Raw genomic sequence first — 15469 nt, forward strand, 5'->3', positions numbered from 1 at the left:
AAAGTCTTAAATAACTGTTAAAAACGTTTCAAACATGTTCAGTTTACAAAACAGCGATTTGAAGTTATGACTATAATATCCGAGAATACCCGAGTATAAAATGTTACACTTCAACAAAATATTTCAACATTCGTGAAACAATATGAAGGTACACACAGTAACATGATTTAAATAAATAATATCTTTAGAAAGAATATGTTTGAAACTCTATGTCTTCAAAAAGTGTCAGATGAAGATTTTCATTTAAAATTAGCTAAATCACCATGCAACGGGCATGACAACACATAGAATATACGTTACTACCAAGCTGTAAACAGCAATTCCTATTTAAATAGATTGTCGTAGATTCTTTATCATATAGTTATAATGAAGATTTTCATTTAAAATTAGCTAAATCACCATGCAACGGGCATGACAACACATAGAATATACGTTACTACCAAGCTGTAAACAGCAATTCCTATTTAAATAGATTGTCGTAGATTCTTTATCATATAGTTATATGATATTTTACTAACCTCTCTTCCGTTTAGCTCTTATCATTAACCCCATGTTCTTGCTTATGTACTACTACAGTCACTGTTTGAAAGGTTCACGTCGAAATACGGAAAAAAATTTCAGTATGCCTCTTAGTCATGAAGGTAAGTCGGAACTATAAAGCCTCTTGTTGACATAATACACAATCTATGTCGTATTTATCAATAATTATTTCTTAAGTAGACTGGTTATTTTAGTATTGCCACCCTCAAGGAAATTATGTAGCTTCCTTTCAGTATTTCAGTATTTGAATATAAAAAGAGAAGAACATTTTTACACATTGTAATTGCGTAAAAATTCACCAAATGTAGAATCTGTTTTAATTAATTCTTACACAAGCGACGTTATTTTTATTCACAGAAGCAATCACAGACGTTTATACATGCATATCAACTTTTTATTAAAATCCAGCATCAGTGCAATCCAAAAATTAATATAATATTAACTATCAATTAGATGACATGTATTGCTCGTTATATCCCTACCTTCTAGGGTTATTCAATATATTCAGCAGAATTAGGAAATCCAATACAAATTCTGAACAAAAACTGAGTGAAACAGAGCAGAAGCTATAATCATATTAGTGTGCATATTAACGCTTTCAAGTGTGGTGGTTGTAATAACTTGTTGTAGATGAGAGGACAAATTTCAGGAAACACAACATTCAATAAACAATGATAAATTTTTATTGGCTTTTTTTTTTTTGTTTTATGTTTATTTTTTCTCGTATTTTCTCTGTAAAAGCATAAGTATACCTTATAACTTAACAATTAAGGAATTTATGTTCTCTTGAGAAATAAATCTATATTATTTTTCAGTAGGTACGCATGAGCTATAATTTCTGCTTCTGTTACTCTAATCCAGTCCATATAATATAACGTGCCTCGATTAATCACTTTCACGCACGAGTGGTTCATGGGTTGGGTCGTTTTGATCAATTTTATATTTCAAACCGGTTCATTCCTTCACAAATAACTAAGCAGACAAGTCGACACTTCGTGTATAAAAATACCCACCCTCCTCACCCTAACAAATTTTGGAAAAAATTCTGCTGTCGTGTTATATATTTTTCAGCGCCAGTACACCAGGTCATGCCACATATTGCCACACCGGTATACAGTGCCTTTTATGGATGTCAAAAGTTCGCCACCATGTATATGAAGGCTTCATTATGGATTGTTTAAGATATTGCTCATGCATATGAAAGTGTTTCATCTACGAAATTCAGCGTTTTTTTTCCAGTTTATTAAAGTATTTATCTGTATATTTAATTTGTCCATTTGTCCAAATGTTAAGACCTGTATCATGTCCAATTTTCATTTAATACCAGAAAAACGAATGTTATAGACCAAGGAAGTCGGAGACACCTTTCTGTTTGCAGCATTTGGACATCACTACTTCCCCCCCCACTCCGCCCTCCAAGTTAGGGGTTAGGTAGCCGGCTCGCAGTTTCCCGACTTCCCTTTGAAATAGTCCTGTTAACAAAATGAAATAGATTCAGCGAAACTTTAAGGTTGTGTAACAAAAGAAACTGTTTGTTTTTATTCAGTAAAGAAAATATTTTATTTTATAGAATATGATAATTATGTTCAGTTGTATCAAGTAAACACGCGGGCAGCAGCGGACTTGTTTATTTTGCTGCAAAATATCATCTTCTTAAAAAAATCAGACTTAAGACTTAAGGTTTAATTGTTATTCGTGACTTTTGTTCACATCGTGGCTGATATATTGCTGCATAAACATGGCAAAAATATGGTATCTATTTGGCAGTTTTATTCTAATTATGTATTCTCTTGCACATGCACCGGATTCATATTTTTGTTTCCTTTAAATCCATTATCATGATGTTGAGAATTCGTTGAGCATCTTGGCCTCGGAATTTCGGCAGCTGGATTTGCTAGCAGAATTTGCAATTTTGCATCTCCTCCTTCCATTGTCTAGTACATGTGTACTTATCATAAATTTAGAGCTTCAGCATCATAGCTTTGCCTATTTTGTTTCTATGCAATTTGGCTAGAAATCTATCATTTCATGCTTCATTTCATGATACTTCTATCTCATACAATATGCCATGATATTTCATTAATTTTCTGTAATGATATTATAATAATAAAAGTCAAGGCCTTATCCCATTCAATCAGCATTTGTTATTTATTGTCAATAGTCAGAAGCGACAGACTGTTCTTACTGATATATGGTTAAAATCTAGGTCAGTTCTCGTCATGGTTAAAACAACATGTCTCTCAAGAGTGCGGGCGAGTCTGTCGCTTCTTATTTTCATGTCCTACGGATAAAATAATGCATATTAACTTCAAGAAAAAACAATTCCTGGTCTATTTACAACTGGCTTTGTATATACTAATTGACATAAAAGCCGATGATCCTGTTATTATTATTATTATTTTATTATTATCAATATTATTATTTCTATCCAAAATAGGTAGTGGCAAACAAGTATGAAAATTCAACAACAAAAGCATTAAAGTAAACAAAAACTCTGGAAACCCTTTATAAAATACTGAAATCTTAGAAACATCATACCCAGTCGAAGACTAATAAAGTCCTTTCATCTGCCTTTTAATTAATATCAATTTTCAACCTTACTTTACTTTCAACATGGATTAAGTGCTTCCTCTCTTGATACGCGACTGTATTGACGTTCCATATTAGTGTATTATTACACATGTTTGTCTCAAATTTGCGATTTAATCCCTGAAAATGATAAGACAAAAACATTTAGAAAAAAAATCGTTTCTTTTTTAAATAATTTGAATTGAAAAAGTTGACATGCTTATCTTATATCTTTCACTTAACTTTTGTAAACGTTTTTGTTTTCTTTACACATTTGTGCAGCCTACTGTTGACATGTAATGTAAAGCATAAATAAAACGTGTCCATAAAAACCTGAAACGGTCGACTTTAATCGGCTTATGCCATCTCAATAGTCTTGTTTTTTTATATTTCCTGCACTTTATTTGTGTTTTATGCAAGAATAGCGAAAACGCACGTTTGTTTCGTGAAACAACATCTACAGAATCCCTCGAGCTCGTGCATTAACCAATTCCTCAGGATCATGCCGGTGTTGTTACACGAAAACACGTGCGTTAACCTATAATATAATGTGTACGTCTCTAACCTTTGGCATAAATCTCGTTGTCCTTGTTATCGTGCTACAAAATGCCTAGTTGCTAATTATTATAAGTCACAGATAATTATTAGCATGTATATAATTATTATAACAAAGATAATTAAAAAGTATTTGGAAAATATCTTCAATATTCTCGTGTTGTGAATAAAAGTTAATCTAGCTCACATTGCATCATAGCACCTTGTTGAATAGTCATTACTTAGTCATCTGCAAATTAGGAAACAGAAATATATTTAATGCATAAATAAAACGATTACTGTCTTGTCGCATCTAAAAAGATGTACATAATGTAAAAATTGGGCTTTAAGATTATGTCAAATGTTTGAAAAAAATTCAATGTGATCAACCTCGTATGATTAATTTGTTTTCAGATAAAGGGTGGAAGGGAAATGTTGAATACAAGTATACTATGTGTAGATGATTAATTTATCGAAAGATTAAAGATGGAAAGATGATGTAAATCAGGTCTACTCGTTGCAGGGCTGGAGGAATGATGGTTAGATTTCTGCAGACTTTCAAACACAAATTTTACATTGGACCGTATTGTAAGAAAAGATAAGATATGTTTATTTAAGTCTCACTTTGCATGATAATTATACACGTACATATTAAAATAACATCAAACTACATTAAAACATGCAAACCTTTTAAATCGGAAATATGAGAGACTATAATCTATTCACAAGTAGCTAAAATATTAAAGAATTTCATACTAACTTTTATAAGCATAAAAAGTTTTAGTAATTTAAAAAAAACAAACTGTACAACCAAGTTAGTACACCATATATACATATTTATACATTTATACTTATTCAATGATATAAAAGATTTCTCCTTCTATTTAAAATATTAAAACAGGTTTTGGCACAAAGTAATTTGTCAGCAAAAAGGCTACTTTCTCTGTATCATTTAAAGTTGTGAAGTTATTATTACAAGCTTCTAACAGTAAACCTGTACGAATAGTATTGTAACAAGGACAATGTAATAAAAAATGAAGTTCATCCTCAACTGTAGTGGAACAATTAAAACAAACTCTGTCACTAACAGGAAGACCGTTATATCTACCAGTTTCTATATGTATTGGAGCAGTACCACTCCTAGACTTAGCAAGTGCACTTCGATATGATTTATTTAAAATAATCTTACAATGCTGTTCTACTTCAAAATTCTGTTTAAAGGTACAATACAGTCTAAGCTTATTTCCACCTACACCATTACGGGCAGTATCACGATTTACATATTGTAACCTAGATTTCAATAAGTCATTCAGAGGAGCCTTGGTTTGTTTTAGAAGTGGTATTGCTCCGTATTTAGCCCGGCATGTACTGATTTAAACAACGATCGCTTGTAAGTTTGTTTTAATTGTCCTAACGTCGTTAAGGAAGAAGTTCACGTATTACTCTATTGTCCTTGTTAGAACCGTATTAAAGATGATTTTTATCTCATAAGTATGAAAAAATCATCAATATATTTCTTTGTTGGGTTGGGTGGTATTTAGTAAAATACCATTATTTGGAAAGAATTATGACAAAACTGGAGCTAAGGGCATCCTTTGTCTGTGAATTTATTGTTTTGACATTCCGAAACAATTATACAATAAACGAATAAATGAAATCTCTGTGGAAAATATTTATTAGATAATTGTCTCTCCAAGCATATTTCTAATTAACAAGAGCAATGTCTGGTATGTTAACTAGATCATAACCTCATTTTTTAATCATGAATATATCAATTAATCAAAAAGGGTGACTAGGTTTGAAGGGAAACGAAAGCTTACAATGAAACCAAACCGAAATCTAATGTATGAAAACAGAATATTAGTATTAATACGAATGGACAGCTGCTTTTTATATTCAACCTGGAAAAACACTTTTGGATCTAACGGAAAGAAAATATGTCTATTAAAGAGCTTTGACAGTGTTTTCTTGTCGATTTAAGAATCTGTAGTTTTGCCATTTGTTGTTTGTTAACAAGATAGACAAAACCAACACAATTCAGTATGGATTCTCTTTTATGTATAACGGGAAGACTTTTATCGCTTATTTTGAAATGTTCTGAACGGGAGAAAGGGGGGGGGGGCGGCGAATGGTGGGGGAGAGGCATGGGGGAGGGGGGGGGGGTGGGGGGGGGGGGTTGAGGCATTGCTAGAACCTTTAACATAATAATAAATATTTAAGCATCTGTTTTAGATATTCGATATTGTCTAATAACCTCCTATGAGGTGGTTGTCAGTAACAATTAACCCGACGTACTTTGATAAACAGGAAGTTGTCAGTAACAAAATTCGTTTGTCTTCTCTTATTTCTTTCTAATTCAATAGTTAATATTGCAATGAACTGTGTAACAAGCGTTCTTGAATCGTGCTGTCCCTCATGTACTCCTGCTGCATCTATGTGTCCCCGCGTCCTGGTCTGTCTCGGTTGTTTTCTGTTAACCATTCTATGCATCCGTTCGTCATTCTTCGACCTCACTACCCTGACATTGTATCCTCATAGGTAACGAATTAGGAGCCTGGAGAATGGCGATCGGATTGCATTACTTTAGGGGGCGTGCTTGTATAAAAGCTGCATTTTTTAGTTACAATTTATGTTCGTTTTTTGCGAAATACCTGCATTTTCTCTATCGAGACATCATTATTAAGTTACACCTTGTAACCCAACTTGTATGTAACTCGAGTTTGAAATTTTCATATAGCTCTATTGCTTTCATTTTCATGTACGTGTCTTTGATTGACACTTCTGCTCGTTCAAATATTGATGATTTTGTTAATTTAAAAATGTACCCCCTATACTTGATCTTAGACAATATTCATTATGCAATGATCACGCGATTAATTATTTTTTTGTCTGGTGATGTCCATCCCAATCCTGGGCCTAGTCTAGAATCCAATGGTTGTTTTTCTGTACTACATCAGAATATAAGGAGTATTCGCAACAAATTAGATTATATCAAAGACAATTTTCTTGACTTCGATGTTATCTGTTTTACCGAAACTCACTTATCGCAAAATATTTCTGACTTGCAGATGAAACTTGAAGGATTAGGAAATATGTTTCGGAAAGATGTTTCATCACACTCAGGTGGTATCCTAGTATATTGTAATTCAGGATTACAACCAAAACGATTAAATGACCTTGAAACTATTTTACCGGAATCTCTGTGTATTAAAATAAAAGATCATAATAAAAACTTTATTATTGCTACAGTCTATAGGCCACCAAACTCTGCTATCGACTTCTGGCAAAGATGTGATATTCTTGTTGACCAGGCCTTAGAAATATCAGATAATATTATTTTAGTTGGCGATATAAACGAAGATCAGTTAAATGTAACAAATCGTAAATTTAGAGACATACTTATTCTTAATAATATGATAAATGTAATCAATACACCAACTCGAATAACACACAGTACAAGCACCTTAATTGATGTAATTGCATTAACAAATACTGTAATACCGCTGGATTCTGGAGTTTTTGAAACGCCGTCAAATATAAGCGATCACTTTGCTACTTATGTTTATGTAAAAAGCAGTTTCCAGGCCAGGACATGTTACACCCGCCGAGTGTGGAACTACCACCAAGCCGATTTTGAAAAGTTAAATAACTCGATAAACACCACTGATTGGTCAGCTCTTAACTCAGACTCTCTAGACGTAGCCACATCTTTTTTTGAAAAAACATTTTTAGATCTAGCTAAAACATGCATTCCTACTAAAATTATACAAATCCGCCCCAACGACAGACCTTGGTATAATTCATTTATTCGTACTACATCTAGGAAACGTGATCGTTTAAAGCGAATTGCTATTCAGTCTGGGAAACCATCAGATTGGCAATGTTACAAGAAAATAAGAAATCGTGTCAATAATATGAAAAAACACCTACGCGAACAATTTTATAATACTCTTGAATTTTCCATGAATGATTTAAGTTCTACAAATCCTAAACAGTACTGGAAAACAGTAAAAATGCTAGTCAAAGAAAATTCTAAAGCCGAAGAAGAAATTCCGCCCCTTGAAAACGAAAATCATGACACAGCTATTTCTGACGTAGATAAAGCTACATTTTTAAACGATTACTTCGTATCAGTATCAACTCTCGACGATTCCAATTCTGTTCTACCTGAGTTTGTTGCAAAGTCTAATACAACTCTTTCCCACTTTACTATTTCTGAGCAAGACGTAATTGACGTTTTAGATAACTTAGTTGTCAACAAAGCCTGTGGGCCTGATGGTATTAGTCATAAAATGTTAAAGGGATGTTCGAAAACCATAGCTAAGCCACTTTGCACTTTATTCAATAGATCTCTCATCGTAAATAAATACCCGTCTTCATGGAAAATTGCTAATGTAATGCCGCTTTATAAGAAAGGAGAAAAATCTTACCATCTAACTATAGACCAATTTCTTTGATCAGTTGCGTAGGTAAAGTAATGGAACGAGTGATTTTTAAGTATTTGTACAATCATCTAAACACCAATAATCTTATATATAAAAATCAGTCAGGATTTCTTCCTGGACACTCCACTGTATACCAACTTGTAGATATATATAACCAGATCTGTACATCTTTAGACGAGAAGAAAGCAACCTGTATGGTTTTCTGTGATATATCGAAAGCTTTCGACCGAGTTTGGCATAAAGGCCTTATATTTAAACTGAAGCAGTATGGTATTTCAGGAAACTTGGTCAATTGGATAACAGATTACCTGGAAAATAGATCGCAAAAAGTATTTGTAGGGCAATCGTTTTCAAATAATAGGTTATTAACTGCAGGCGTACCTCAAGGATCGGTCTTGGGCCCTCTTTTATTTCTTGTATACGTAAATGATATTGCTGATTCTGTTATAAGTACCGCTAGACTATTCGCTGATGATAGCTCACTTGCTATATCTTCACCAGACTCCGTTTATATAGAAACTGTTTTAAATTCAGATCTAGAAAAAATTTCCAGTTGGGCAAGTCAATGGCTTGTAAAATTCAATCCTTCTAAAACTGAAGTCATGTTTTTCTCCTTTAGAGATATAGCTCAACCTTCGTTAACCTTTGATAATACCCCTCTAAACTTCGTTGACGATCACAAACATCTAGGTCTTACAATAAGTCATGATGGCTCTTGGCACACCCATATAAACAATATCACTTCCTCAGCTTCAAAAGTACTCGGCTCGATGAGAATGTTAAAATTCAAAGTTAAAAGGTCTACTCTTAACAACATTTATTTATCGTATCTAAGACCTCTACTCGAGTATGCTTCAGTTGTATGGGATAGCTGTACTCAATATGAAAAGGACACTATAGAAAAACTTCAATATGAAGCAGCTCGCATTGTTACTGGTTTGACTCGTTCCGTTTCCATTCAAAATTTATTAACTGAAGTTGGCTGGGTTTCTCTTGCAGACCGTAGAATTATGCAGAAATTAATATTAGCTTATAAAGGAAATAACGGACTGCTTCCAGATTACCTTATAGACATTTTTCCTCCAACAGTTCACAATTCTAACAACTATGAACTTAGAAACAACACTAATTTTGTAACATTGCCTAGACGTCTCGAAATTTACTCAAAATCAGTTATACCCGATTCAGTAAAACTATGGAATAACCTTGACCTCCCGACACGCAATGCTAACACACTTACATCTTTTAAGAGCAAATTGAAGAGTAAATTTAAATCTCCAATTGTTCCGTCTTTTTATCTAATAGGAGAACGATTCTATAATGTAGTTCAAACTCGTATTAGAAACCGATGCAGCAACTTAAACAATGATTTATTTTATAACCATTTACGAGACTATCCCGATTGCTCTTGTGGACATGGTATTGAAGATGCGGAACATTTCTTTTTTAAATGTAGCCATTATGCCGATGCTCGTCGATTGTTATTTATCAATACTCGAAGATTTCATCCTCTTAGTACTCACAAATTACTTCATGGAATTGATTCACTTACTATTGAGGAGAACAAATCTTTGTTTTTAGAAGTACAAAGTTATATAAAAAATACACGTCGTTTCACTAGCACTGCCTCCTGATCTTTTGACTATATATCTGTTTAGAGGGCTCTGGGCTGGGCTGGATGTGGGTATTCTGCAGCGGATGCGATGAGGTGCACTGATTGATTTTACGCTTGTCTGTGTTAGTTTTATTGTTGTTGTTTTTTTTCTTTCGATTGTTTTTTCCCTGCTTTTCTTCTATTAAATTTACTGTCTTAACTCTTCTTCTATATAAGTAAGTTTATAACTTAAAATTATATTTTGTTAAGCATATATATTTTTTCCATTCCAGACCAAACAAAAAATCCGCCATTTAGTTTAATCTAACATTAATTTGACAGCCAGGGACGGACCGATTTCTAATGTTGGTAAAACTTGTGGTCCAACCCTTTTGTATTATCGCACATTCGCAAAGTTACTGAATACTTCCTAATGTACAGTAGTAATATATATGTCTTGTATAATGATAGTTTGCTATTGTATATATATATTTACATATGTATCTGTATAATAGTGTCTTGATGTACATTACCATAATGTCTTGTGTGATGATTACAATAAAATATGATTAAACTAAACAAAATTCGTGCGAACTTTTTGTTTTAGAATAAAGAAAGTGGTAAACATTTACAGATTTTCATGCTACATAAGAAACGATAGTTTCCAATGGTCTTATTCAAGAAACTATTTAAATTAAATCAAATTAAACACAAACCCTTTTTTCCCTATTAAACAAAGACGATTGAAACTCTGTGTTCTTATGCAACACATGCTGTGGTTGTACGTCACAATGGAAAAAAATACCACACAAAACAGGCAAATATTTGTTGAATATCTTTAAAGATGTAGATTATAATCCTTGTTAACGTGTTCGAACTGAAAGAATATATCTACAAACAGAGATTTGATCTTGAATAAAATCATTGTCGTACAGATGCGTTTGACTGCGCCCTCATAATATAATTCCTTTGCATCGGAACTACAAACAATTATTCTATTCAACGACAAATCACTATTTGGGATAAATCTGAAAATGAGATAATTGCAATGTCATCGAACAAGCATTTTAATATCTAGTCATTTTCAAATAATGTTTAAACACGAGTTGAAATTGAAAAGGGTTTAACTGCTTATCAAAGTAGCCATTAGGGCCGGGTTGATAACTTGGAAAATAAATATCTTCTAAAATTCAGCTTAAGAAATTTTGACTTCAGAATGATAATGAAAATACCACCACTTAACTTTAAACTCACCGACTTTCTTTCGTTTCCCTCTCATCATGAGACCCATTTTTTAAATCTCCTTGATGTTTTTCTTTTCGTGTCACTGTTAAAAAGGGTAATATTCCACTTATACTACTGAACTGATTTTCACATTAAACACACACTAGTGTTTCATAAATACATTGTTCCACGTTTGAATTATTTTCAGTCGCAATCAGAATGTGTTAAATGTGTTCTTGAACACAAATTTCAGACATGAAAAGCATATCTTTCTATTAGATGTTAACACAATGTCTTCAAGGGATTATTTTAGTACCGTTTGTTCTTAGTACATTTAGGTTTCACAGAGAAATTACGTAATAACGTAATTAATAAGTACAACAGCTTTTATATAAAACTGTCAGATGGAACTACTTAATACATGTATTCATAAAAGACTTTATGTATTTAATGTCTAAGTGTTTATCATGGGAAAAGAATGTTTGCTTTCGGTATTGACATGTAAAACGATTGGTTGTTCTTGTGTTAAGATAAACACCGTATATCAGGCCGTCAGTAATCATACTTATTGCATAAGTATACTTTGATTCACGCAAAACAGAAATTAAGACACAATTACTTAAAAAAGCGAAAGCAAAACTAGAAAGAAATTGCCTATTACAATGTATTAATCTTAGCACTGAGTGATAATCATTTTAAACTCAATGAGCAAACAAGAAAAAGAAGGAGTTGTTACAACCGCATTTGTAATAAAAACTAGATTTGTAATAATTATAACATTTCTCGTTTTTATTACAAAAGTGGTTGCAAAGGTTCAACCACATTTGTAATAACCAGATTTGTAATAAAAATAGCAAACTTTTTTTTTCGAGAGATGTATTTTCCCACGTGATATTCAAGCTTATGCATGCGTTATTAAGCACGTGCAGGTCGAATTGAACTGTCCTGGGTCATTTAAGACTCCAAATGTTTTACCTGAAATCTTTGTTCATGGACATATTTTACTTTAGAAAATTATTACATTTCTCGTTTTTATTACAAAAGTGGTTGCAAAGGTTCAACCACATTTGTAATAACCAGATTTGTAATAAAAATCGCAAACTGTTTTTTTCGGGAGATGTGTTTTCCCACTTGATATTCAAGCTTATGCATGCGTTATTAAGCACGTGCAGGTCGAATTGAACTGTCATGGGTCATTTAAGACTCCAAATGTTTTACCTGAAATCCTTGTTCGTGGACATATTTTACTTTCGAAAATTATTACATTTCTCGTTTTTATTACAAAAGTGGTTGCAAAGGTTTAACCACATTTGTAATAACCAGATTTGTAATAAAAGTCGCAAACTTTTCTTTTCCGGAGATGTGTTTTCCCACATGATATTCAAGCTTATGCATGTGTTATTAAGCACGTGCAGGTCGAATTAAACTGTCCTGAGTCATTTAAGACTCCAAATGTTTTACCTGAAATCCCTGTTCATGTACATATTTTACTTTAAAAACTTATTACATTTCTCGTTTTTATTACAAAAGTGGTTGCAAAGGTTCAACCACATTTGTAATAACCATATTTGTAATAAAAATCGCAAGCACTTTTTTTCGAGAGATGTGTTTTCCCACTTGATATTCAAGCTTATGCATGCGTTATTAAGCACGTGCAGGCCGAATTGAACTCTCTTGGGTCATTAAAGACTTCCAATGTTTTACCTGAAATCTTTGTTCATGGACATATTTTACTTTCGAAAATTATTACATTTCTCGATGTTATTACAAAAGTGGTTGCAAAGGTTCAACCACATTTGTAATAACCAGATTTGTAATAAAAATCGCAAACTTTTCTTTTCCGGAGATGTGTTTTCTCACGTGATATTCAAGCTTATGCATGCGTTATTAAGCACGTGCAGGTTGAATTGAACTCTCTTATGTGATTTAAGAACTCTAAATATATTACTTGAAATCTCCGTATAAATATTTGTCCTAAGACACTGAACTGGCATTTTTAAAGGTTCTAGCTTGATAGAAGATGTCGGAAAATAGTTATGAATCTGGTCCAGAAATTCTTATGTATATTTATCTTTTCAAACAGATTTTACATGCCAAAAGGCCATTTCATATCAGCAGGTTTTAGTGGATTCTTTATGTAAGCTAATTCGTACCTATATACCACACATGCGCAAATTAATTTCTGTAGGGATTAATTCCTCAAAATTTCATAAATACCATCTACTTTTAATTCTTAATGACCCTAATCCCGTTGTAAACAGTTGTCGTCTTGGGGTATTCAAGATCATCTTTAGTGAAAGGTCGTTTTTGCATTAAGCCTATACTCTTACAGCTTACCTGACACATGGACATAGATACGAACACCAATGGCAAATATTGGACTTCAGCAGAATCATTTGATGTAGGAAATAATCAAATAACAAGCTTATTAAGATTTAGCTAAATTTATTAGGTCTATATCCTTTAGACCCTTTAAATACACATGATCACAAATAACGCTAAATTACACAACAAGTATCGTAGTATCGTAAGCAGGCATGAAGTAAGGGGCAATGCTACAAAATCAGGGTTACAACATAGCCTTTAGTATCAGTCATGTCAGTGTCTTTGACTCTAATGACCCCAACACCTAACGTCTTCCACGATTCACGTGCTGAGTCAAAGCAGGCGACAGATGCAAATAGTTACAGACAGACATACACACGAACATTACACACACGAACGCGCACACGCACAACCTGGCAGAAATAAATACATGTATATAAAAAGAAAAAAACAAACTCATAACAGAGTTGTGGGGGAAATCATTACTAGTGTAAAGTGTTATACTTAGACTTTTTAGATTAAAGTTATTGTTTATGGCATCTCTGTTACTTTGAAAGCTATTGATTTGAAACTTAAAATAGATCTTTAATATCAAAGATTACACTAGTAGAAACAATCTCCATAACCCCTAATAGAAGAGAGAGTTATGCTTCGTTTGCACCGAGAACCTTTATGGTACAGTTTTATATAAAGTTCAATTTATCAGTAACTTTCAAAGGTATTGACTGGAAACTGAAATTGGATCTCTACTATAACACTTTACACTAGTAATGATTTCCCCCACAACTCTGTTATGAGTATTTTTTTTCTTTTTACATATTTATGCCACATTTTAAGTTAGATTTTGTTACATATAAAAGTATTGTTAAGCTCTTATGTATATTTCTACCAGCCAGGTTGTGCGTGTGCGTGTGCGTGTGTGTGTGTCTGTAACTATTTGCATCTGTCGCCTGCTTTGACTCAGCACGTGAATCGCGAAAGACGTTAGGTGTTGGGGTCATTAGAGTCAAAGACACTGACATGACTGATACTAAAAGCTATGTTGTAACCCTGATTTTGTAGCATTGTGCCTTATTTCATGCCTGCTTACGATACTACGATACTTGTTGTGTAATTTTGCGTTATTTGTGATCATGTGTCTTTAAAGGGTCTAAAGGATATAGACCTAATAAATTTAGCTAAATCTTAATAAGCTTGTTATTTGATTATTTCCTACATCAAATGATTTTGCTGAAGTCCAATATTTGCCATTGGTGTTCGTGTCTATGTCCATGTGTCAGGTAAGCTGTAAGAGTATAGGCTTAATGCAAAAACGACCTTTCACTAAAGATGATCTTGAATACCCCAAGATGACAACTGTTTACAACGGGATTAGGGTCATTAAGAATTAAAAGTAGATGGTATTTATGAAATTTTGAGGAATTAATCCCTACAGAAATTATTTTGCGCATGTGTGATGTATAGGTACGAATTAGCTTACATAAAGAATCCACTAAAACCTGCTGATATGAAATGGCTTTTGTTTACAGGCCTTTTGGCAAGTAAAATTTTTTTGAAAAGATAATATACGTAAGAATTTCTGGATTAGATTCATAACTATTTTCCGACATCTTCCATCAAGCTAGAACCTTTAAAAATGCCAGTTCAGTGTCTTCGGACAAATATTTATACGGAGATTTCAAGTAATACATTTCGAGTTTCTTAAATGACCCAAGAGAGTTCAATTCAACCTGCACGTGCTTAATAACGCATGCATAAGCTTGAATATCACGTGGGAAAACACATCTCCGGAAAAGAAAAGTTTAGGTTTTTATTACAAATCTGGTTATTACAAATGTGGTTGAACCTTTGCAACCACTTTTGTAATAAAAAGGAGAAATGTAAAGTAACATAGTTATGTCCATGAACAAGGATATCAGGTAAAACATTTGGAGTTCTAAAATGACCCAGGACAGTTTAATTCGACCTGCACGTGCTTAATAACGCATGCATAAGCTTAAATATCACGTGGGAAAACACATCTCTTGAAAAAAGTGTTTGCGATTTTTATTACAAATCTGGTTATTACAAATGTGGTTGAACCTTTGCAACCACTTTTGTTTCGGGTAAAACATTTGGAGTCTTAAATGACCCAGGACAGTTTAAACCTTTGCAACCACTTTTGTAATAAAAACGAGAAATGTAATAATTTTCTAAAGTAAAATATGTCCATGAACAAGGATTTCAGGTAAAATATTTG

Source organism: Mercenaria mercenaria, chromosome 6, assembly GCF_021730395.1.
Source record: "Mercenaria mercenaria strain notata chromosome 6, MADL_Memer_1, whole genome shotgun sequence".
Taxonomy (NCBI): Eukaryota; Metazoa; Mollusca; class Bivalvia; order Venerida; family Veneridae; genus Mercenaria; species Mercenaria mercenaria.